General features: G+C 39.0%; 1 protein-coding gene across 1 annotated transcript in view; it reads left to right on the top strand.

Moving 5' to 3' along the window:
• Fbn2 (fibrillin 2) overlaps positions 1-25,847 on the top strand; it is a 211,793-nt gene that overhangs the window by 15,247 nt on the left and 170,699 nt on the right.

Below are 25,847 nucleotides of genomic sequence, written 5' to 3'. Positions count from 1 at the left end.
AGTGTCTTACTCCATTCCTCTTAGCTCTGCACTCCTGTGTGCTTCTGTTTGCTCTTACTCTGGTGGGTTTTGGAGTGTTTTGTTATTGTTTTGTGATTGTATAAGGACTGTCGTCATTACTAAGGCAACATAATTTCTGGATCCATCTATAGAGAGAAGCCTCTCTTTAACTGTTTCTTGGTCAGTTATAGTCTTCAGAGATATTTCCTGCTGGTGGGATTAAGCTTGAGTTCTGCACAATAGTCCATGACAGAGGATAGCGTTATGATGTTGGCTCTGGATTCAGCACCCGTTCCTACAGCATGGTATAAGGTAAACCCTTCCCAAAGCCACGAGCAAAAGATGGCTGGGTATCTGAACCCAGCAGAACTTCCCTTGGTCAAGACAAAAAAAGGGTTGAAGGAATGGCTGCTTTAAGCAAGCATCCTGCGCTGACCACTGCGCCTCTATAAACAGTCCTTAAAGCCGGCCTGAAAGCAGCTCACGGTAATTCCAATAGCAATTAAACCTGTTTCCTATTAGCTACTGAGAACAGCCAGCATTGATGCTCTCGAAACTTAGCCGTAAAGCCTGATACCAAGTGTGGCCACAGTCCACAAAAGAAGTGAAACCTCGTCAAATGTAATAACTTACTTAGCACCGAGCCAAGAGAGTAAATGTAAGTTTAGGTTAAAAGTAACATTACATTATCCCATTGTTATGTACATCTTCAAGTTATTTTCCCTGGGCTTGTGGTGGTATCTAAAGTTACATAGCACTTTATTGGAAAACTAAAGTCTATGGAGTTAATGTCAACGAAATATTACAAGTATATATGCAAAGAATTCTTGGAGTTGTGAAGATAACCTGTACTTCAAAACCTAAACTCACCAGGTGTGGTGGCGCATATCTTCAATCCCAGCACACAGGAGGCAGAGGCAGGCGGATCTCTGTGAGTTCCAGGCCGGCCTGGTCTGTAGAGCGAGTTCCAGGATAGGCTCCAAAGCTACACAAAGACACCCTGCCTCAAAACAACAACAAAACAAAACACCCCCCCCAAAAAAAAAAACCCTAAAGCCTAAACTGATTATCCTCACAAAAATGTCATATTGGTATTCAGGGTAAGCCTTGAGCATAAGAATGGTGAAGTATGAGAAGTTAGACGTATGCCAACTTTTAACATATGTCTGTGTGTATGCACATTGAGATACTTATGCTATTCCTAATGTAATAGAAACTTCTTGGGACTAAAGTACATTCCACAGATGACAAAGTCTATCATTAGTCTTAGGATGAATTTTAAAGCTTTTACCAGATGTTCTTATTGGGAAAAGGAAAATGAATTGTGAAATGTTAGCACAAATTGATCGGAATGAAATAATACAGACTTCCTAAACGATGTGTTTTAAAGACCCTAGAATAGAAGACGATAAACTTAAAAAATGCAGACACAATCAGGACCAATGGAAAAGAAGCTCGCTGTTTTCTGCCGTTCACATAAATTCCACAGCTCTTTCATCAAAGCAGATTTCAAAGTTAGTTCCTGAGTAGCACAGAGTTGGTTGTGTCCTTTCAGGCCAGGCTTCCAGGCATTACATCACTATTCTCCAACAGTTACTCATTCACTAGACGGGACTCTGGTAGAGTTATGGACATTTTACATGTACAGTAGCATGTTTTCAGAAGAAATTATAAAATTAATCAGTTAATGAATTGACCTTAAAAACTTGCTGAAAATTGTTTTTCATTACCACTCTTCAGTAATGAAAGTACAAGAGCTTCATTTCTTTCAAGAAAGCAGTGAGGAATTTACACTCCTAAATTGCCACCGTGAACTTTAGCATTTCAAGGTCGCATTTTTTTTCAGTAGAATTTTTACATGTACATAATAATTTTTATAAGATTAGAGTTCATAATCTCTCTTAACAACTATTGTAACTACTATATACAAGAGGAGTGGCCCATTGATGTTGAGTAAATAGGCTAATTTGCCTGGTTATAGTTAAAGTTGATGTTTTTGCTCAATTACTGATTTCAGAATACATGTTCTTTATTATATAAGGGAAAAAAAGAGTTTCATAAAGCCAAGGGCATTTCTCCTCCTTAATGTAGAATACATATAATTTTCCTTTAAACTAGCCTCCTGGGCTCAGGGGTCGCATAGAGCAGGCCTGCTTTTCCAGCTCTCCGGGTTCTGGCAGACTGCTCTCTGGACTCAGGCAAAGACTGAGGGTAGCTAATGACTGGCATGATTAAGCTATTTAACTTGAGTCTTGGAGCTGTAAGCTGAAACTCTGGAGTCGCTCGTCTTTATGATACACACAATGACCTTTTATAGTTAGCAGAAAGAGAGAGGCCTTGTAGTCACATGCTGACTGTAAAACGCAGATAGCTCAGCTGTGTCTGAAGCACATAAAAGTGTTCAATTATTTTTGCTTCTTTCACGAAATAGATGAAAAAAATTTTTACTTCCCATGCACCTGAGAAAAAGCAGAAACAGACCTGAGCATTATGTAGCAGGCCTCAGTGTCCCCCGTACGGAAAGCAGCTTGTTACTCCTCAACAGAAATTTCAAGGAGGCAGAGAGGAAATAAGTGAGTCTACATAAAGGATGTTTAGACACACTAAAATGATTATTTAATTCCTGATGTGGTCTGCCCACAGTCTCGTTTCAAAATTTCTTTGACTTCAGTGAATGCTTATTTAATGATTAAATTTCCCCTGTAGCTTCTCTGAAGAGCATCTGGTAAAAATATATGCTCCACCCTTTTAGTTACACATAAACTGTGACTACAGATTATTTTTGTCATGTAAAAAATATTTTTCTTAGAAAAGCATTTAATTCTATAAAACTTCAAATACCCTGATACCTAGTGACATTGTCTTTAAAATTTAAGTCTTCCCCAAACTACTAAAACAAGGTGCTTTTTAAAAAGAGGGACTACAGGATTGCTTTTTGAACTTATCAGTGTTTTCAAGAAAAATCCTTCTAAGGTATTCATTTGCAAAGACATAGGATTGTGAGACCAAGTTGCTAGAGGTACTGGTTGTAATAGCAAAACTTTCAAGCCTTTAGGGAAAATGATGTAGAATCAGTTCTGTGTTTGGGCAGTTCTCATAAAATCATACAGTTGTAGAGATAGATGTGTGAACTCATTATTCAAAAGGATGCTGAGACAGAGTACTCTGGTATTTCCTGGAGCCCTGGAGCCACAAGGCTCTCATTCTTGCAGGGCTTTCCTTGTCAATGTCCTGAATGACCACGAATACTACACTGTTTCTGTCTTACCTAACCTGCACATTTAAAGTATGCACACACAGCTGGATGATGGTGCCGCATGTCTTTAATCCCAGCCCTTGGAAGGCAGAGGCAGGCAGATCTCTGAGTTAGAGGCCGCCCTGGTCTATAATGCAAGCTCTAGAACAGCCAGGGCTATGCAGAGAGACCTTGTCTTAAGAAAAAAAAAAAAAAAAAAATGAGTGTACATATCCCATATTATCTGGTTCGGTATGAATGTGACACCAGCACCTTCTTCAACACATTTAACACAGTCACCACTAGAGTAGACATGCATGATTGCAACTTCAAGTCTTTTTTTTTTTTTTTTTTGGTTTTTCAAGACAGGGTTTTTCTGTGTAGTTTTGGTGCCTGTCCTGAATCTCGCTTTGTAGACCAGGCTGGTCTCGAGCTCACAGAGATCTGCCTGCCTCTGCCTCCCTAGTTCTGGGATTAAAGGTGTGTGCCACCGCCACCTAGACTCAACTTCAAGTCTTATTAAAGAGGTTTGAATTGTCTGCATGCTTGTTCAGTCCCTCACATGTCAAGAAACAAGTAATAATGATAGTCATGAAAGCACTTGGACCTTGTCTGTATTCTCAAAAACAAGAAGAGAGCTGTCTTGGAGTTTCTTTGGATTTGGGGAGTTACATAGACAAAACCCAAGTTGTAAAGAACTCATATACTTGTTAACCTATGTTGATTTCCAGGACTTGGAATGTATTATAATGGATGCATGGTGAGTTTCTACAGTATTCTAGTAACACAGAGACTAAATAATATGAGCAGAAATATCAAATATGTGGTGGAAGAAATAAACTGGTACCCTACAGACATCTGTGGGCAATAGATCTGATACTTTCAAGAAATGTCTACAGCAATACTTTTTATTTAAACTGTACTTTATTTTATTTTGTAATTAACAGTAATATGTGTATAATATAAAATAATTTAGAGAAGAATATGAGATGAGAGGAGAAATTTCAGCTATTCATAATCCCGAAGCTCAAGGTTAAGTACTGTCTAGTTACTAAATAAGTTGAGTCTCTTCTTCCTATTGAACACAAAGTATTTTCAAAGAGTAAGACCTTGCCCTTCTTACTAGAATCTGCTCCTCTGCGATCTGAAGCACTCTCATGCTGCCCTTCTCCTTTGGCACTGTTAAACGTGCCACCATCTGTTAGGGCTGCCCTGTGTACTGCTGGGGTGGGTATGAGTCTGCATTGTCTGTCCCAAGCCAGTCTTCGTTGTAAAGCCGTCTCCCAGTCTCACAGACGAGGAAGCTTGGCCCAGGTCCAGCCTGTAGCACTGAGATTATGAAAATGAGAGGGCACACGATGGCAGTCCAACTCAAGACCCCAGCCTTAGTCCCTCCATCATAGGTGTCTGGGCAGACTGTCTTCTGTCATTGGACGGAACAACAGAGACTTTGATGCATTCTGCTCATTTCCGTGGAAAAGCTTTATTGTGGCTGGTTCCTTGTTTAGTGTGTTTGGAAAATCCTTTATTTTTCTAAAATATTATAAATGTGTATTTTTCTCATGCTTTTGGTATCTATTCCTTTTTACCTTTTCAGCCATAAATTAGAATATGTGACTGCAACTAAATTACATTTATTTAGCATGTTTAACCTTTACTCCCTCAAATATTTGTTAAGAACTTATCAACTATTGAGTACTTGGAAATCTAGTTGTGAAGAAATACTGTATGTCCTATTTAGAAGAATCTAGCTGTGTGTATATAAGGACCAGAACTGGAAATCCTCTCTAAACACAAAGATACAGTGCCTATGGTAGATTCCATAATAGGAATGGAAAGAAGTAATGAGCCCAGAGATGCTTCTCAACTGTAGGGAATTAGAATAGCTCCCTTGCCCGCAATGCAAATATAATGTAAAATGCCATCAGACTATCCCCTACGGTGATATTATAAATGATATTATGGCTCATCTTATTATAACACTATTTAAGTTCCACAACCAGTTATGATTATTGTAGTGAACTAAGCCAGCTTTTTATGTTTTTGGAAGTGCATTACCCTTTCCTTTCACACTGAAGATTTAGTAGAATGGAAATTGTAAAGAAGACATATTATCGAATATAAATGTTAAACCCACATATGCTTATGAGTAAGTGAGCAGATGCATCTCACCAGTGCACCTACATGCATTTCTGTTCTGGTACAGACATTAAGAGACCATTTTATAACCTTGCACCCTCTAAGCTAAACTTAGCCTTAAATGGGCATCAGAGAAATACCAGATCTGTGAGAACTTTACGTCTTGGCACTAGCCCAGATGACATCTTTATCTTGAATGCCATTAAGAAGACAAAGTCTATCAAGGGAAGACTTGGGTTTGGGAGAAAATCATTTCCTGAAAAGTTTCAACTAGAAAAGACCCTGGCTTCCACCTCTTTGTTCTTAACTTAAGCCTCTCTGTTTGTATCCACTGAATAAGTTATTTGCCTACTTCGACATCAGATCAGATGACATTAGAAATTACCAGGTCTGGAAACTATGCAAAGCTGCCATATCATATATATAAACTCATAAAACTTAATTGCAATAAAATATTGCTATCTAGGAGTTTGTTGACAGGGATTGAATACATCTGTGTAGAGGTGGGCACGTGTTATATGACAAACACAGTTTTTACCCAAATATCCAAAGCAAATGTAGAAGTGAATGTAGCCTTGTAGTTTACTCATAGAGTGATTGGGACGATTAAAAATTGTAAAACCTGACGTGTGATCCGTGTGCCTCCTACACAGCTGACACCCACTATTATTTATTGTGTTTTAGGAAGGCTGGGTGCAGTACAGATTCAAAGGTTAATATTCCCCTGGGGTGGCATTGCCTGCCCTCTCTGACATCTGATGCTACACAGACAGGGAGTGTCCGTGATAATTAAATGACAATCATGTAATGCCCGGCATCCCATAGATGATGATATGGATAATTTTAATGACTCCAAATCATCAAAAAGACCTGTGTGGCAGTTACTTAATCAAACTTAAGTTTCAAATGGGAGAACCAATTTTAATGCTACTCTTACTCCAGGGGGACTTGGAATAAATGGAAACTTTTGGAAGCACCTCATCTTCTTGGAAAGAGTGTTAATTGAGGAAGTTTCCAGCCAGTGTTTGGCACAGAACAGGTGCTATAGCTATAAAAGAAAAAAAACATGAAACCAGTTAAGGATATGCACACTTGGAAATGTTCTTGATGGGTGTGTGTGTGTGTGTGTGTGTTTGTGTGTGTGTGTATGTGTGTATGTGAATGGTTTAGGCTTCTTGGCCCTCGCTTCTTGCTGTGGTTCAGGTTACATGAATTGTAAGCAACATCCGTTTCCTCATAGTCATTTTGTGACAATATAAGGTTGACTAGAAATCTTCTGTAGTACTGGACGGTGGTGGCGCAACGCCTTTAGTCCCAGCACTCGGGAGGCAGAGCCAGGTGGATCTCTAAGTTCGAGGCCAGCCTGGGCTACAGAGCAAGATCCAGGACAAGCACCAAACCAAAACTACACGGAGAAACCCTGTCTCCTAAAACAAAAACAAAAAAAAAAAATTCTTCTGTAGCATTCTCACTAACTTGCTTATTATACAGTTGGATGATCAGACCCTGTATGTCCTGTTTTGACATTTTTTTTTACCCCAAATTTATTAATTACTTTCAGTGTTTTTTTTTTTATTTGACCCCTTTAAAGTTTGTCTGTTCCCTATGTATAGAATATGGTTCTAAGATATTCACAAGAGAGGTCTTTGGACAGTTCAGGAACCCATTAATCTGCAAAGCCGTCACTTCTACGCTTCTTTATCTGTGACAATTAGACATGTACCCCTTTCATTCTGTCTGCCATTTACCCAAGTTCTGGGGAGTAGCTGCGCTGATCCTCGTGTTCTGTGTGCGTATCTACTTGGCTGCGAGTCTCTCAACAGCAGAGCATTTTCCTCTCCACTCGCCCTTGTGCTCTTTGGGTTTCATGTGGTGCGGTACAAGAGAAGCCACACCGCAGCCGCACTGTGAGCCTGTGGGATTCCAAACTGCAGAAACCAGACAAGAAGTGCTTAGTAAGGGTCTGTAAACGTCCTCGGGCCCTCATTTATCTTGAGTGGCCATAATACACAGTCAATGAAAGACAGGACAAGGCTGGAAGGAAAAAAAAAAAAACTTGGATCTGAATGTACAGCGTCTGGAAAGCCACAAGCAAAAGGCTGTTCTTTAGTCAGTCTGCATTGGGGGGAAGTGAGTGACTTTTGGACCTGAAAGTAGTTCCCCACAAAGGTCAGTCTGGGTGACAAGACAGAATGTAGGCTGGGAAGTGAGAGAGAGAGCAAAAAAGAATTAGGAGGATGCACATGTATCAGTTGGAGTGTAGCAATCCAGTATTAAGTTTATATAATACACTCACTGAAGTAGGATGTATGTGTGCCTAAGTTAGATTGTTAGCATAAATATTAAGTAGAAAATCATGTCATATTCAGAAATGATAGTTATTGAACATTTGCTTTGATAGATACTTTAAAGTATTTCATTGTAATAATATGAAGAAAGCATCTTTTAATTTAATTAAAAAATTTAATTATGGTGGGTATGGTGGTATGCTCACCTTTGAGTGTATGTTATTTAAAAGCCTGAGGTTGACGCTGGGTGGCGTCCTCCAACACTCTTCTACCTTAGATTTTGGAAACGCGATCTCCCACTGAATTTGGAGCTCACATATTGGCTGGACTGCCTGGATCTCCTTGTTTCTGCCCTAGCATGGGGTGTACATACACACACCACTACATGTGACTTTTATGTGGATGATGTGGACCTGAACTCCTGTCATTATTCTTGGGTAGTGATCACTGTACCTACCCACTGTGTCGTCTCCTCAGGCCCAAAGACGGTATTTTTAAATTTTTTCTTACAAAAAACCAAAAAGTGGTGCATAGCGGAAACAAGGTAATTTAATCAAATCCATCAAGCTAGTAGGTGAAAATAAAGGAGGATTTGAACATAGGCATAGCCTATGAATGCACACGTTTAATCACACCTTCAGATGAAGCACATAGGCCATCTCCCTAGAAATACATGGTGCCTACCAGTCAGTTTGTATAAGGATAACAGGGATGTCTTACTGAAATGAATGAAAACACATGAAGCCAGTGGTGGGCTGGCATTTAATTATTTTACTCTCTGGCATAAATGAATTTATTTTTAGCATATAAATTTCAGATTATACTTCTGAACTCATATACTCAAAGTTTGTTTTTGTACTGGCTCGACATGTTCAAAATTCATCATCTTAAAACAAAATTGAGACTTTGATTTCAACCAGGATAAACAAAGGCCATATTGACCCTCCTGATTGAAAACACAGGAAAAAGTAAAATATTTGAGACAGTTTTCAAAAATATTGGACACCAAGTTTTATGGTTTGACTTATAAATGTCCCTAAAAACTCATAATGTCTTTATTCTCAGTGGAGCTCTGTTCAGTAGGTCTTCTATGTGTGGAAGACTGGGATTGTGAGGTCTTCAACTTCCATCAGGAGAATCCATTGGTGGATTCATGACCTGATGGCTTTTGGAGGAGGATCTTTTTCTCTTCTTCCTCCATGTCATGAGGTGAACAGCCTTGTTCTTCTCCCTGCCATGAGGTGAGAGAAAGAAAAATGAATGGACGGTATGAGCTATCTGACTTTCCCAGTTAACTGCTGGGGTTTACCGTGTTGTATTACAGTTAGAAAGAACACAGGCCCAGCCTCATAGACTCCCTAAGGTGAGGTAACGCAGCTGAGATTCCAGGAGACCATGATGGCCAGAATTCTTAGGACAAAACACTAGAGAGGAGTCGCACATATATAAAGAAGTGGGATGTACATACATGATCACATCATTTACTCTCTCTGTAAAACATGAGGTCATGAGAGGAGCAGTCACCCTAAAGCTGGAGAAGGATCAACCCAAGAGCATCAAAATGAATAACATTTCGAGCACCTGTCTGAGAATGTTCTCTTCCCTCAGTCTAAGATGTAAAGTCACATAGTTTCTGAGGTATTGATTTTTTTTTTTTTTTTTTTTTTTTTTTTTTTTGATATAGGGTTTCTCTGTGTAGCTTTAGAGTCTGTCCTGAAACTCGCTTTGTAGACCAGGCTGGCCTGGAACTTAAAGAGATCCGCCTGCCTCTGCCTTCCAAGTGCTGGAATTAAAGGCGTACGCCACCACCGCCCAGCTTGAGGTATTGATTTTCATACTCAGGAAAGTATTTAAGGAACAGGGTATTAAGAAATCAAAGAGAGTAGTCAGCCATAGAACAAATTTTCTTCTGGTCCTAGCTGGTGACTCTGAAAGGTAAATACTTAAGAGGATCAAATATCCATTTCTAAATTCAGAATTATTTATGTGATTACCAAAGTTCCAAATAGTCAGAAAGTTGCTGACAATACCTGGTATCTATTAAGTTACTAACTACTAAAAGTTTCCTGTGAGGAAGTAATAGGGGATGATCATGATGAAATCAGAATCCCCTAGAACTGATAACAAATGTTAGAGTTGTAGACTGGACAGTGTAAAGATTGCTTCTGGGGTATTTTGTTTGTCCTTAAAGCTAGAGAAAATATTGGCAATATGTTGTTGTTTGTTTTTGCTCTTCTGGAGGGACCCACCACCCAACTCCCAAATAAATCACACATGGAGTCTTATTCTTAATTATGAATGCCTGGCCTTAGCTTGGCTTGTTTCTTGCCAGCTTTTCTTAATTTTAAATTAACCCGTCTGTCTTTTGCCTCTGAGCTTTTACCTTTCTCTGTTTTTGTATACCTTTCCTTCTTACTCCATTGCTGGCTGGGTAGCTGGGTGGCTGGCCCTGATGTCCTCCTCCTTCTCTGGTTCCTTCCTTTATTTTTTCTCCCAGGTTTCTCCTTCTATATATTCTCTCTGCCTGCCAGCCCTGCCTATCCTCTTTCCTGCCTTATTATTGGCTGATCGGCTCTTCATTAGACCATCAGGTGTTTTAGACAGGCACAGTAACACAGCTTCACAGAGTTAAACAAATGCAGCATAAAGACAAGACACACCTAAAAATAATATTCTACAACATTTATCCTACCACAGCAGTGTGTAAATCAAACAGAATATTTAGTCATTGAGCTAAATGGATAAGATTCATAGGAAATTAGGTATTGTAGATGAAAATATTAGTGAAGCTGAAGACCCATGAAGAGAAAATATTAAAATCAATTACAGAGACTGAGGCCATCAAATGTAAAGGTAAAATACTGAGCTTTGTGCCAAATCCTAGAAAATGAAGTCTATGCAATTAGAGTTGTCAGAGGACTCAATAAAAGAAAAATAATAGTTGAAAATTTCCAAACTTTTTTTAATATTGTAAACTGACAAGATCAAGAACACCAATGAACCCTAAGAAAAGAAACATTTAAAAATATCAAGGAACATCATAATCAAATTTCTAAAAATGGAAGGATATTGAGAAAATTGCTCTAGCAGCCAGAGGGGAAAGAGATGCATTTTTATACCGAGGAATGAGGTAAGGATGCTGAGGCCAGAGAGTGTCTGCTTGGAGAGAGCGCAAGTGAGAAGATGGTCATAGCCCTGCCGTTACACACAAACCCATGCAGACTTAGAAAAATAGCTTTCAAAAAGGAAAATGAAATAAATCATTTTTAAGACACAAAAGATGTAAACATCACCACTGTAAAGTCTTAAAGAGAGATTTCAGACCAAAGAAAAATATTAAATAGCCTTAGAACTGTTGGGAATCTGCTCTGGTCTCATGCCTCCCATTCCAGACCCTGCCTCTCAGAAAACCCGCCAAGGGCCAGTTCCTCCCGCAGGGCTCCTCAAGACCACGCCCACAGGGTATTTAAGACCTGGTCACAAGACCTGCCTTGCAGTTTTCTCTTTGGCCTTTCAGAGAGTCACATGGTGGTTGCTTTGCTCTGTTTGTTAAACCGGGCCTTACTAACTCGGCTGGGTTTGGCTTATTGCATACGCGGAGAATACCCGATTACCAGGGATCCAATACTTATCATTAACCGTGTGAATAAATAACTTTTCTTTGTAATTCTTGAATCATTTGAAGGAGAATTTTGCTGTTGAACTGCAAGATAACTGTGGTGTTCCTTTTTTCACTATGTGGTTGGCCAATTATATTTTATGATGGAGTAGCTTCCCCGAGATCGGCTCATGAGCACTTTCTCACTGTAGAGAGTGTGGACCTATTGTCTCATGTTTGAATTCCAAGTGGTATGTGTTTCATTTTGGAAGTTGACACATTTCTCACTCATTTCTATGGGCATAGTACCATCGTTCTATGGGCTTTCTGTCAGTGACTGTCATGAGGAAGTCTGTATCTATCCTTATGTTTTTTAATGTCCTATTTTTTTTCTACAAGATTGAATATTTTGACTTTTTAATGATGTACAATATTTCTTCTTTATTGCACAAGTTTTAATGATCAGTTGATCTGGAACAATATCTGTCTGGAAATGTATGGAGATTTTATCTTTGAGCTCAACTTTAGGTCCTCCACTCCAGTTAAATTGATATTTATCAATAAACTTAATCTGTTATCTGCTCTATAATTGTTTAAATCTTTTCAGTAAGTCATTAAAAAAAACTGTCAGTTCTTTTCATCAGTTGTTTTATAATCTGCTTTTTGTCTTCAGTTTCTTTAACTTTGCAGTTTTCCCATTTTGCTTTTAAGTTTTATTACCTAGATAGCACTCTTTTATTAGTCAGTTCATTTTCTTTTTTAAAGTCTTTTTTTTTCTTTTTTCTTTTTTTTTTTTTTTTAACTTTATGTGTATGAGTGTTTTACCTGCGTGTACTTATCTGTGCCACATGCATGCCTGATGCCAGCAGAGGTCAAAAGAAGACATCAGATCCCTGAAATGGGAGTTAGGGATGTTTATGAGACACCATGTGGGTGCTGGGAACCAAACCCAGGTCCTCTGCAAATGGTCTTAACTGCTGAGCTGTCTCTCCAGATCTTCAACTCATTTCCTTAATTAGTTCTTGACAGAGACCTCTGGAGTGCAAAGAACTCCTGTCTGCTTTTGGTCTTGTTTCCAGGTTACTTTCTTTCCTCCCAGTAATGGAACAGTCTTGCTCTCTTAGCCTACTCTGTGCCTCGGGGTAAATAAAGAGAATTTTAATATGCTGCATACTTCCAGCCGTGTCCCTTATCCCTCTTCCTACAAAACAGGAAGCCCTGTCCAGAGTTTCTATTTGTGGTAATTAGACAAAGGAGATAAGTTTTCTCGTCTCCATTTAAACATCACCTGAACCTTGTTTGCATTCTGTAGCTCCTGTTGGAGGCCCAGGTGTTTCAGGTTCTTGGTGATCTGAGCCCTGGGGGACAGAAGAGGACCTCAGCTGGGCTTTGGTAGTTTGGAGGAAGGATTTGAGCTCTGTACTCTGTATCCTCCACATCACCCATGTCCAGATCACTCTGTCTTTTCAAAGACATTCTTCCAGTAGTGCCTGCCCACCCCCATCTCAGGTGCAAGGCCTGGTAGCATCCTTGGCTGTGAGGAGACTCTGTTTGCTTGGTTTCAGAATTCCTCCAGCCCTTTCCAGAACAGGTCCTTTCTCCCCATGTTGTTGTAAAGGGCTTCACCCAGTCTCCTGCCCTCCTGAGACTGTCACCCTCACATTCCTCATTTATTCTCTTCTGTTTAATGCTGGAGATAATCGGCCCTATGTGGCGATAATCATTACATCTTCCATAACTTCCTCCCATCTGGTAGTGATCACACTGGCTGGAGCTGGCTGGGGCTTTGGCCTTTCCTTCCCATGTGATGCTATATTGGTAGCAGGACCTCTACTCCTACACATTTTCTCTAGTTCATAAACTAGAGAAATACAGCTCTCTATGGAGAATTAATGAACTTTCTCAGGATTTTGAACATCTACCCTCGTCTCCTGTATTATTTGCAGGGGAAGGTTTACAAAGCCCTTCTGTGTCAATCCTAGACGGTCATTGTGATACCCTCTGGGACTGTTTCCTTCTTTAGGTACTGTTGATAATCTTTGCTTGGTTGTTGGTTTTGACGTCTGTTGAGCTGTTGTTGTTGTTCATAGTTTCTATGGGAAAGGGAAGAGTCTGTGATATGTTTTCAATTTGCTGTTTTTTCTAAGGCATTGACATCACAGGAAATTTTTGACTTGGAAATCTATCTAAAGCTGTATAGAAAGCCAAGGGTAGGTACTTCTTATAAGATATAGTTTGTGTTTCTATATCTGATATCTATAAGTAAGATTATGGCAATGCATTAGGTACATCTAATGGAACCAGGAACCCCAGTTCCATGGGTGCCTCATCTTCAGGGGGTTACACATGTTTCCCATGACCATACTTAATGTCACAGTTTAATGCATGCAAACTTCTTCCATATGGGCCAAGTTGCGTGTTTTCATCTGATTTAGAAATAGCACACAAGGCACATTCCTGTCTTGAACAAGACCATTTTCATCTCAAAAGGAAAAGAATTAAGTTCTGAACATTACAGTAGAGGCTTTAATCAGAATTTAACAGTTTATTGTGTTCCTTAAACTTGTAAGTAAAATTGTTGTTTGGAAAATGAAGATGTGTTTGCTGTTTCTCGGTCATGAGAATGATCTGGATATTTTGACCAAAACATATGTTCCCATGCCAGCTCCCTGGAAGTTCTGATTCAGTGCTCAGTTGCAGTGATACCAGGAAGACAGACACCACAGAGCTTTAAAATATTGGCACAGACATCCCATGTATTCAGTCAAATAAGCAGTGGGACCCAAGCATACCTAACCATCAGTGGTTCCAAGCCCCCAAAGTAATCCCATTATATAGTTCGTTGATTGTGAAATACTACCTTACATGTGGTCCTTTTAAAGTGCCTCAGAGTGCTTTTTTTTTTTTTTTTTTTTTTGGTAACTAAATAAAAAGTTTACAAATCATTGCTTAAAATTTTTTCCAGGATCCAATACTTACTTTTCTTTTGCAGAGTCCCAAATGAAGCCATTTAGGATGATATTCACTTTTAAGCCTAAGTTGAATCATAATAATATAAATAAATCTTCAAATTATATTATGAGAATAGTTGTGTGCCTCCCTCTCATACAGCAAAATGGGTTTTGAAAGTAGTCTAATTTTATCTAGTATTTCTCCATGTCTTCTATTTTTAAATCCTAATGACCTCATCAGAAGCTCAGAGACAGAGAGAGAGAGAGAGAGAGAGAGAGAGAGAGAGAGAGAGAGAGAGAGAGAGAGCAAAAAGAAAAAGAAAAAAAGAGCCCAGAGTTAGATGGCTTCATACATCAGCTTGGGTAGGATGACATAGACTAGAAGTAGGCCAGATAAACGTAAAAAATTGTGTGTACAAAATGGAAAGCTTTCTCTAGATTTTTAAAAGAATAATCTCAGTTGTTTGAGACAAGCGTCTCACATATCTTGCTGTAGTTGAACTGTGTGTTATCCAATAATTCCATGAGGAATTTGGAGGGTTTAGTAAGACAGTGTGGACTGTAGGAAGATGCATGAAAGAATACATACTTATTGTTTCTCATGTTATCTTTTATAATACCTCCTCTTTTAGAATACTGTCGTCACTTTAATGATTTTTTTAAAAAAATGATATACTTCTTGCTGTTGATGATTTTGCAAAGCTAAGTAAGTACGTTTGGAACGAGACCAGAGGAACATGATGGATTTCATTTGGTTACATAAATAATGTTTGTGAAGGAGGTAGAGTGTAAAGTCTTGAAAAAAAGAAAGGAAGAAAGAAAAAGATAGCTTGGAGCCTGTGGCTTAGGCACTTGAAGGAAAAAGCTCACTTCAGAACTAAGTGAGACTCCAAACTAGCTCATCAAAAAGTTCTGAAGGAACTGAAGAAATGAAGGTCTTCGGGACATCTTGATGGAAAGACTAAATATTCACTAATTAAAGCCCTGATGCTGTTGTGGTATTTGGACCTTATTCCCCCCTCTGTTTTTCTCTTTCTTTTTTTCCCTGTTTGCACATTAAATGTGACCATGAGAATATATAAGATTTTGCAGTTGTCCCTAGCAAGACCCTCTATTAATTTCTAGGCCCTGTGGAGCTGTGTAGGGACTACTTTGAGGAGGTGATCTCCAGATTGGATTGCATTTGTGGAGTCCCCAGAGAAGACCAATATGCCTTGCTTTGTGTGTTCCCACTACTGTGTGTGTGTGCCCTGTCTCTTCTCCGGACAGTGGTCTAAGTGCATCAGAGAAGGAAGCATGGCTGTAGGGATTGAGGACTCTAGATTTGGATTTACTTCCCATAGTACACTTTGGCAAATAGAAAGAAGTCAGTTTCTTGTGTAATACAGATATCTAATTTTTACAATACTATTTAATTACTAAAATTATAAAACATGTTTATCCAATCATTTTGTTAGAAGCTCTGTGGAAATTTCTGATTTGTTTAAAAAGTCTGATTGCAGTGGATCTTGAAATATGGCTTTAATATTCTCTAGCACAAAGTCACCTTGAACTACAGGACAGTTCCTTCTTATAGGAGGTACTTCAATGCCAGTGATCTGCATGATGGGAAATCAGATGACCATCTTGTGAGTCACTCATCCCAAAGCTGGGAATATATTGTTCCTACCTTAGGAGGCCACTAAAACAAATCTGGAACATAGTTATTTGAATACTATTTAGCAGTTAGAATAAACTATTGGATCTCACTGCTTTGGTCTTCATTCATGTGGGGTTGGATTTGTTGAGATTACCAGACCAGATCTCAGAAACTGATATGATAAATCATAGTGACCCAGGAGAATTTGATCCACAAATCTCCAAAGATTGTGGATCTGATCATGTGTCATATACTAAATTTTCCTAAGACTAGCATTTGGTATTCCAGAAAGTTGTCCTGGCACTTCTGAGTATTCATTTGCCAGAAAGTATAGCTCAAAGCATCTTTCTTGACCTGACTCACCTTTGTTGAAGACATTTTTGAAAAGATGTTTGATAATCGTAAATTACTTTGGTTTGTTCAAGCTAGTTTGCTTCTTTATGGCTGTGGTAAAGGCATGACCGAAAAGCAACTTGTGCAGGAAAGGGTTTATTATATTTTACAGATGAGAGTCCTTCATCAAGAAAAATTAATGCAGGAGCTGAAGTAGGGACCATGGAGGAACACTTCTTACTGGCTTACTAAGCGGGCTTTATTATATAACCTTTGACCACTGCCTACAATGGACCGGACCCTCCTACATCAATCATTAATCAAGATAATCCCCTCTAGACATGCTCACAGGTCAATCCGATGTGGGGGGTGGTGTAATTCCTCATTTGAAGTTCCCTCTCCCCAGGTAATTCTAGTTAGGTCAAGAAAATTGTTAAAGTTGATCTTTGTTCCTTCCAATAAATGTTTTTCTAATTAATCTTTTTAAAAAGACCTCAACAATGTTCTGTAAGTTTCAGAATATTAAGTGTTGACATTTCTCCAGTTAGCATTTTCCCCAGGTAAATGAAATTCTTTTCTTAATTCTATTTTTCATCATTTATTGCTATTTTTTTGAAATATAATTGATTTTCATGCATTGATTTTGTATCCTGCAACTTTGGAGAACTAGTTATTAAATGAGTTAACTTTTCCTTGCAGCTGAATGCTTTGCCTTTGTTTCTCAGAGAACAAGTTCTGAGCATGCTCAGTTGCCCTGGGGTGCTAGTGGTTTTAGCAAGGCTTTCTTTGACTCCCCCTTTCTCAGATCTCTGTTAAGCTGTCTGCTTCTATTGATATCACAGGCATCTGCATCCTGGGGTTCCACTAATTGCTCGCTAATTACTTCATTGTTTTCTATAATGTCTTAGGGCCTACATTGCTCCATGGGCTGATCCATTTCAATTCAGGCCCCTTTGCAGTTTTTTTGAGTCCAGGCTTTGAGGACCTTAGGGATATTTTTTTTCCTGTGGTTCTTCTGGATAACTAATTGGGCTGTGGTTTCACCCACTGAACTCATAAAGCTACCTGCATCCTCCTGCTTACTCAGAAAAACTCTGAAAATCTCCATTTTCAAAAGCAGTCATAGTTCTTTCTTAACATGACCTATGTGAGATTTCAAATATAGTCAGTTCTTGTGGGCAAAATTTCTGAGTGGTTCCTCAGGATTGGAGCTGGAGACAGTGGTCTGCATCTTCTCAGCTTGCCAGTCCTCACTGGGAACCTCTGCCTCAGGCTGGTACACCAGCAGTATCTGCCCTAGTGTTCTTGGCCTGATTGCCAGAGTAGCGATCAGTCTACCAGACCTGCTCACCTATCTGTCCCTGTAAGTGAGCCCCTGCAACACCTAGCCAAGGACACTAAATAGTCTTAGCCTACCTTCCTGCTGTCCAGACAAGACTCAGCCCTTGACTGAGACTGGAGAGGAGGGCTCTCTATCCTTCCTGCTGTTCTTGCCTCTATGGAGAGCTTCATGGTCCTAAGCCAGCGCATCAGAAGGAGGAAGGGGATGTGGCTCCCAGGAACACAGACTCTTGCTGCTACTGAGATTTCAGAGACTTTCTTGAAGAAATATTAACTGGTTTGCTTTGTTGCCCATAGGACAATACTCACAGACTTAAAATGGCTGTTGTGTGAAGGTTTTAATAATTGTTTTAGTGGGGACCAGGTCAACAAAGCTTCTGTCTTCTTTCTGTAATTTTTTTCTGTGTATATAAATTTATCTTTAAATTATTTTTCTAATTTGTCAGCTTCCTATCTGACATCTAATTAAACAAAGCATCTCTTTATTTTTTTTTTAATGTCATTATTCCACACTGGAATGTTCACAGTCTCGCATAATGTCTGTTGCCCTCTTTATCCACTGCACTGAAATCTCTTTGTCTCCAACTGTAACTGAGTCTCAACCTACACTGCACAACCGGGCGAGGTTGTCGGGCTGCTCCACTGACACTCTGCTGTGGCACGTCACACTGCACCTGCTGGCTTTCCCTAGAGCTCTGGTGTCTCTGCATATCCCTAGTGGGAGACAGGATCATCCCGTCACCTAAATCAAGATCCTCGCAGTAACACCGGATGCTCACGCCACAGCTCAGACAGCTGTTACTGAGTCTCGTCTATTCTGCCTTTGAAGCATCACTGGGATGCTCGCTCACCCTTGTGAGCAGTGCAATGCTGATGCCTGAATTCAGTGCTCTTCCTTCCCCCAGACTGTTTTTACCGTTATCGATCCAGTATCTACCACCTTGTCTGTATGCTTCCAAGTTAAGAAATTTGCATAAATACTCACCTTAGAAATGATAGTCATTTCTGAACTTGATAGAGAAGGCCTTTGTGAATGAGTGTACCCCATCGCCCTCATTGTGGGGATAGTAAGCATCAAGGGTGTTAGGAAGTATTGACAAAATGGTATATGTCAAGTGTGCACTTGATGTCTGGCATATGGAGTATGCTCAGTCATTGTTTTCTGTTATCATTTTCACTCCTTTTCCTTCATATCTGAAGGTTTTCCTAACCATCCCGACACTGAAGTGTAGCAAGTCTTTCTCTGTCCCTCCAGCCAGCTCCCAAATCACGACATGGAAACTTATTAATTATGAAAGCTTGGCCGATAGCTTAGGCTTGTTTCTAACTAGCTCATACAACTTAAACTAACCCTTATCTTTTCATCTACTTTTTTTTTTTTGGTTTTTTTGAGACAGGGTTTCTCTGCGTAGCTTTGCGCCTTTCCTGGAGCTCACTTGGTAGCCCAGGCTGGCCTCGAACTCACAGAGATCCGCCTGGCTCTGCCTCCCGAGTGCTGGGATTAAAGGCGTGCGCCACCACTGCCCGACTCATCTACATTCTTTTATGTGACTCGTTACCTTACTTTGTAATGTCCATGCTGCTTGCTCTGCATCCCTGGTGTCTCTTCTTCCCAGCAACCTCTCTTCCCTAAAAATCCTCCCTAGCTAGTGGCCATTCAGCTTTTTATTAAACCAATCCGAGTAACACATCTTCCCAGTGCATGAAATGATTATTCCACAATACCGAAGTATGCCCCATCCCAGCCACAGGGAACTGATTTTGTTCTCCCCATTCACTCTTCTGCCTTTGAACTTGATACTGCCTGCTGGATTTCCCAGCGCCAGGTTTCCATGAAGGCTGAGAGGCAGCTGCCCGCCCCCACCTTCTCTTCTCACTTACTGTACAACACTTGATATTTTTAGATGTGTCAGTTTATTTTTTCATGTACTGCTTTAGAAGGCCAGTGCCCAGGTTTTATTTATCCTGTATTGCCAGCTCTGTGCTGCTGATGACGGTAAAGCTATATAGTGCTCACCCAGAGCACAGTGGGCCAGGTTATCTTCCTTGCTTGCTTTGTATGTATTTCATTGTGTAACTTTGCTGTGGTATGGATACTTTTTATATTTAAAAAATATTTACATTTACATTTGAGTTGTTTCATCAAGTATATGAATTTTTCTTACATACCAATTAATATTTATATATTTTAGCAAAACGTTCACCCCATGAATGTAGGCTAAAAGTCTCTAACAATGGAAATGGTACTAGGGTGTTTTTTTTGTTTGTTTGTTTGTTTGTTTTTGTTTTTTGTTTTTTTTTTAAGCTGCCTCTAAGCGTAGATTAGGTGCCTATAATTTAGACTCCCTGACATGCATTTATTAGAAATGATCAACTATTGGTTATTGAAAGAGGAGGTGGTTCTCACGCTGACTAAAAGACAATGCCATTTTAGAGGGGGTGTAGATGAGGTAGGTGTAAAAAGAATCCACAGTGTGTTTGTGCTCAGACAATTCTCAGAAGTCAGATCTCTCCTTCCACCATGGGTCCTGCAGCAGGGGAAGCAGGCACAGTCATTGCTTTTATCCACTCAGCCATTTTGCCAATACAACTATGCCCTTGTGTGTGGGGGTGGAGGGTGGGGGAAGCTAACACCTGGGTTAGAGTGGGTGATAAACTGCAAATAGCATGAATAATTCTGGAAGGAAGAGAATGAACATTATTTAATGGCATTTTTTTTACTACATCGTTATAGATGAGTCTGAGCATTTCTGAGATGGAGAGAAGCCATGCCTGTTGTCATTGAGCATGATTTTCAAAATATCTAACTGATTTTAGAAGAAGGGAAACTTTAAAATTATGACAATAACTGAAGAGACGTGTATGTTATAGATAAAATTTATAAAAATAGCCATGCTTTCTATGGAGAATTGAGACAAAGACACTTCTCAAAGGTATTTTGTCAAAACTCTCTCCTTAATTCCCCCACAGACTGTATTTTTTAATAATCATGGCTCTGTTTGAAAAACACTTGTGGTTGGGGTTTCGCCTTTTAAAAAATGGAGACAAGTTCGTTTCTTTATTAGGGACTTTTCTATTTTCCTCTGTATTTGTTGCTGCATTTTTTCTCAATGTTCCGCTCATTTGGGAGCATCTATAAGAGAAATAACTTAATGTTGTTAAAGACCAGAAAGGCTGGGTCCTGGTTCAGTGAGTAAAGTATTTACACACCACCATGTCCTGTTTTGATGGGAGTTCTGGGGGTTTGAACTCAGGTCCTCACTACTTAGTTTTCTGATTTAAAGAATAGTATACGTCCAATAAACAGAACTTAGAAAATGCAAAGCATTACCAGAAAATTATTGAAATTATGGGAAAATATAATAAAAAATCTCTGCTATCCTATTTTATTTTAATTTTATACTGAGGATCGAGCCCAGCCTATCACGATGCTAGACAAGTGCTGATTGATATTCCTACCTCATGGTGAGTTTTTAATTTAAGAAGCAGTGTTGTCCATCTCACCTTGAACTTATAAAACTTCTATGTGCTGGAGGAATAGGCATATGCCACAACACCTTGGTGCCAGTCTCTCTCTTCAGTGAGCATCTATTCTTTTAAGGCTTTCTCCATTAGCCATTTCACCAAATTGACATCACATAAGTGATTGATAACATTAAGTTATTCACTCAGGTACACTTCCTTCTAGAATCTATATCTTCTTACTATAGCTTATGCCTATTGTTTCTCTGGTTATGAATTGTAACTGATAACTAACTGCACACAATATTTGGATCTAACACTGACTTCTGAAGGCTTCTATATGTGCCCATTATTTGTAGCAATCACACCTACCTCATCAGTGAGGTAAAGCCTTCTCAGAAAGCAGATGTAACAGGGCCTGATATGTACAAGTATTTCGTACTTGTTAATAATCTCATTACCAAAAAAATCCATTTTTTCTTTTAAAAATCATTCTGCTATTACTTATTTGTGAGTTCATGACAAACATATATAACTACATTTACCAGAAAAAATCAGGATTTTTAACTTTATGAACATGGAGGCAAACATTGCCTGGACACATTAAAATTTTTCAAATAGAATAGAAATAAAACAGTATTTTAAATTAAAAGAGATGAAAGTTAAGATTTCTGTGATTTAAAGAAATTATGTAAAGTCAAAGCTCATCAACAGCCCTTGATAGATCTCTAGCCATTGGCTAAAGTAATGGGCCTGACAAACAATGTTAGTACAATCTGCCTCCGTCCTCCAATGCAGACAGTTGAGCCTTGTGGTTTAGGGTTTGGTGGATGCCAGTTTAAGATTCATCTTCATAATAGAATTTTGAGTCTGGATTTATTGAAGTGTGAACTCTTTAAGTTTTTTTTTGTTGTTGTTTTTTGTCCTGCCAACAGAAGCTACGTGGGAAATAAAGTAGTCACAAACATAACTGAAACATGTGCTTTTTTTGCCAGAAGAAAGTAAAGACCCAAACCTAGTGTCCACATTCCTTACAGCTTCAACACAATACCTTTTTTCTAACTCTTGTTACTTTTTGTATTTTGTGTAGTTCAAGTCCACATCACTTTTTATGCAAAGTGCATCTGAGGTTATCTAAGCATCTTTGTTAGAAGTCAAGAAACTTCCTTTCACAGTGGTCTTCTGTGGAAGTGGCTGTGTCACTATTTACAACATAGCTTGTGTTTCGTGTAGTTATTCAAGTTTGGGACTTTTTGTGTGTTTTTAAAGTGTCCTGTGTGTTTAATATTTGGTTACTATTTCTATTTCTTTACTTAAGAATACTATGTTTCAGAATTATAAGGTCTCTACGCTATTTTAATAAAGTGAGCATTTATTCATTCTGCAAGACCTCACTAGTAAGGTGCTGTACACACACACACACACACACACACACAAACACACGAGCAATGATATATTTTTCTGATGGAAATAAAGAGATTTCTGATACATTTGATTGAAGAAATTTCAAATAATTGCTTAAGACATTTTAATGTGAGAATATGTCATTTGATCTAAGACCTCCTCTGTTAATTGGGGTGCTTCTGGCCAGGGATTCGTCCACTATTTCTACTCTCAACTGCTTTTCACCCAAGAAATGTTTATGTGACCAAGAGAACATAGCAATAAAAACTAGGTGTACAAATAAAATTTTAACTTAATAAATCATAAACAATTTAAAACTGACTTAATTTTATGTGTATTGTCTGTGTGTACTAAATGCAGCATGTGCATTCAGTGCCCATGGAGGCCAAAGCAGAGCGTCAGATGCTCCCAAGAACTGGAGTTACAGACAGGTTTTAACCACCAGATGGGTGCTGGGAACTGAACCCAGGTCCTCTGCAAGAGAAGCAAGTACTGTTAACTGCTTAAGCCATCTCTCTGTTTTCCAGGAAATTTATTTTTAAATGGTTCTTTGACATACATTATTTTTTTCTATTTATTAAAGATGAAAACTAATTTGCAGATGAGATGGTGTATTTGTTTATTTTACATGAATAATTATATAGCAGCTCAATGAATATTTGATACTATAAAACATAAAGCATCTTCAATGTTTTTCAGGATTGATATTTGAGCACCACTGAATATGTACTAGAAAACAGCAGAAATAAGTATGTAGCCATTTCAGAAATTGTTAGAAACTCTGTCCTAATCCAAACTGAAATTAATGTAATGAATTTTCATGAAAGTCAGAATCAGCTACTCATACAGCAGTTTTAAGAACCCAACGTTCTAACATAATACAACCCATTATACTAGTAGACACGTGCTGAGAAGTGACAGTTGGGAAGCATTCTGTCTGCATTTTCTATAATCAGACCACTCAGTCTGTAACATGTGCGGCACAGTGAAAACTGCAGTTTGTCACATTGAGAGGGGCCAGATTTGAGCCCAGGTATATATATATATCAGGCAGTCATGGTGAGCATGCTGGCATGTGCAGTGTGAGGTGTACATGTGGTATGCCAAGAAACAAGACTGCAGTGAAGTCTGTAGGACAACATGGGCCAGCGCTGGGAGACTAACCTCGGATTTGTTACAGGTGTGGTTCTGAATTCCTTTTTGGTCATTGCATGTTCAGAAGCTTTTTACCATTGTCTGATTGGTTTTTTTTTTTTTTTTTTTTTTTTTTTTTTTTTTTTTTTTTTTTTTTTGCAACCCCTACATTCAATAACGTGACCCCATGTGGGCTTTTGACCCACGATCTATGAGTCTATGAGAGCTGGAGTACCAACCAATTGTAAGACTGCTATTTAGTTTACTTAGTCAGCAAGGGTTAATTTCAGTTTTTCCAAATATCCAATGGAGGTTGGTGGGAGCTTTGATCATCATAGCAACTCAGAGATGTGGGGAGAAAAAAGGCTCTCTCATTTTCACCTCCATAGATACTGGGACAAGGAAAGGAGGTAACCATCACATGCATAGTGACTAGAATGGCCAGCACAACACTTACATCCTTGTTTTATAGGCTATGCATGCCACACGCTATAGTTATATCTTCAGAAGGGACAGAGATTTGTTTCTTTTCTGAAAAAAGGGCAAGTTGGGTTTGACAGGCAGCATTAAGAACCAGAAGACAAGCCAGAAGAATGAAAGGACCTGGCCATTGTCTTTAGGGACCTGGACATTGTAGGGAACTGGACCTTTTAGGGTCCTGGTCATTTTAAGAGTTAGAGAAAGAAGTTTCTTTTAAAGGAGTCTTCATAGGAACGACTTTAAGTTTGGAGAGAATTCAATGTGCTTGAATGATTTAAGACAAGGAAAGGCACTGGACTGTTGTAATAGTTCTCTACATAACTGAATATCTACTAGCATTATCCTGGACACTTTTATGCCACCCATGAAAATACTATGTAGTGTTGGTAGCTACTATGAGTATAGTTTTCTAATATTTATCATTGCATTTTTCACTATTTTTCAGAAGAGGTCTTTTTTTCTGTTCTTCGAATTTTTGTTTGTATGCAGATATATGGAATTTTAATTTATGGCTTTTTTTTTTAAGTGGGGAGTGTCTTAACTTGATATTAAGTGTATTGGGTTTTAAGAACAACCATGGTTTGTTCGTTTATTTTCTCCAAGTTGACTTGTCTGTGACAGCCCCTAGCAGAGAAAGAGGTCTTCAGATAAAAACTCTGGGGTAAGGGACTTTAGAGTGGATAGTATAACATTCTCAATGTGACTTTTTAAATACATGATTCCAGGAGATACATGTTTATTGTCTTGCAGTTAAACACCGAGGAATGTCTCTAAGTAAGTCATATATGTTAATTACTGATTGGATTCAGTCCTGAAAAATATGATTGGCTCAAGACAACTCTGTTCTTATGAAGGTGGACTTCAGTATCAGACTTAGGACTTCAAAAGCACGGCATGCCGGGGTTCAGGAGATGGATCCGTGGATCAGAGCGCTCTCTGCGTAGTCACCAGGACCTGAGTTCGATCCCTCAGCACCCACACAAAAAGACATGTATAGTTAGTTAGTCCCCGGTGCATGTAGTCCCAGGGTTGTGGAAGCCTGAGACAGGAGGATGACTGTGGCCTGCTGGCTGCTAGCCAAGCTGCAGGTTCAGTGAAAGACTCCATATGAAAGGAATATGATGGAGAGGATACAGCAGGACAGGGTGTGTGCACAGATGCATGCAACCCCAGACACATACATGCAAATACACCGCATGTACATACAACACACACATGCGCACACACACACACACACACACACACACACACACACTCTCTGTCTCTCTCTCTGTCTCTCTTTCTCTATCTCTCTCTCTCTAAAAATGAAAATGGCTTCTGATCATTTTTTCCTCCTTTCTGTCCTTTATGAGTAACACTTTATCGATATAATAATTTGTATTTTCTTTTCATTCCTAACTTTTCTTCCTTACTAGAAATAGTGAATGTTACACATGCACAGGGCACCTAAGCGCCTTCTGGTGCAGCAGAAGTACTAGATCTTAAAGCCAGGACTCCACACACACTAGTTAAGTGTGCTTCCCCTTGATATGTGACCCCAGCCTGTGTCGTTACTAGACTTTACATTTGGGAAGTGCTGAGTTGTTTTTTTTTTTCCCCACAAAATATTTCAGCTTTTATTGTGGCCCTTTTAGGATTTCTGCTTAGAAGTAAGTGACACCTCATTGCCATGTGTTCAAATATGGGATATTGCTAGTGAGCTTAATAATTACAGCACAGTTTCAATAGTCCTTAGTTATCCATGTTGTTACTGAGAGAGAAAGTGTTGTTAAAACCAAATATACTTTCAAATGAACACGTACAAGATTGTGAAAGCTGTAATTCTGTGGAAATCTGAAACAGC

Source organism: Peromyscus leucopus, chromosome 19 (genome assembly GCF_004664715.2).
Source record: "Peromyscus leucopus breed LL Stock chromosome 19, UCI_PerLeu_2.1, whole genome shotgun sequence".
Lineage (NCBI taxonomy): Eukaryota > Metazoa > Chordata > Mammalia > Rodentia > Cricetidae > Peromyscus > Peromyscus leucopus.
This window is presented reverse-complemented; position numbering and strand designations above follow the sequence as displayed.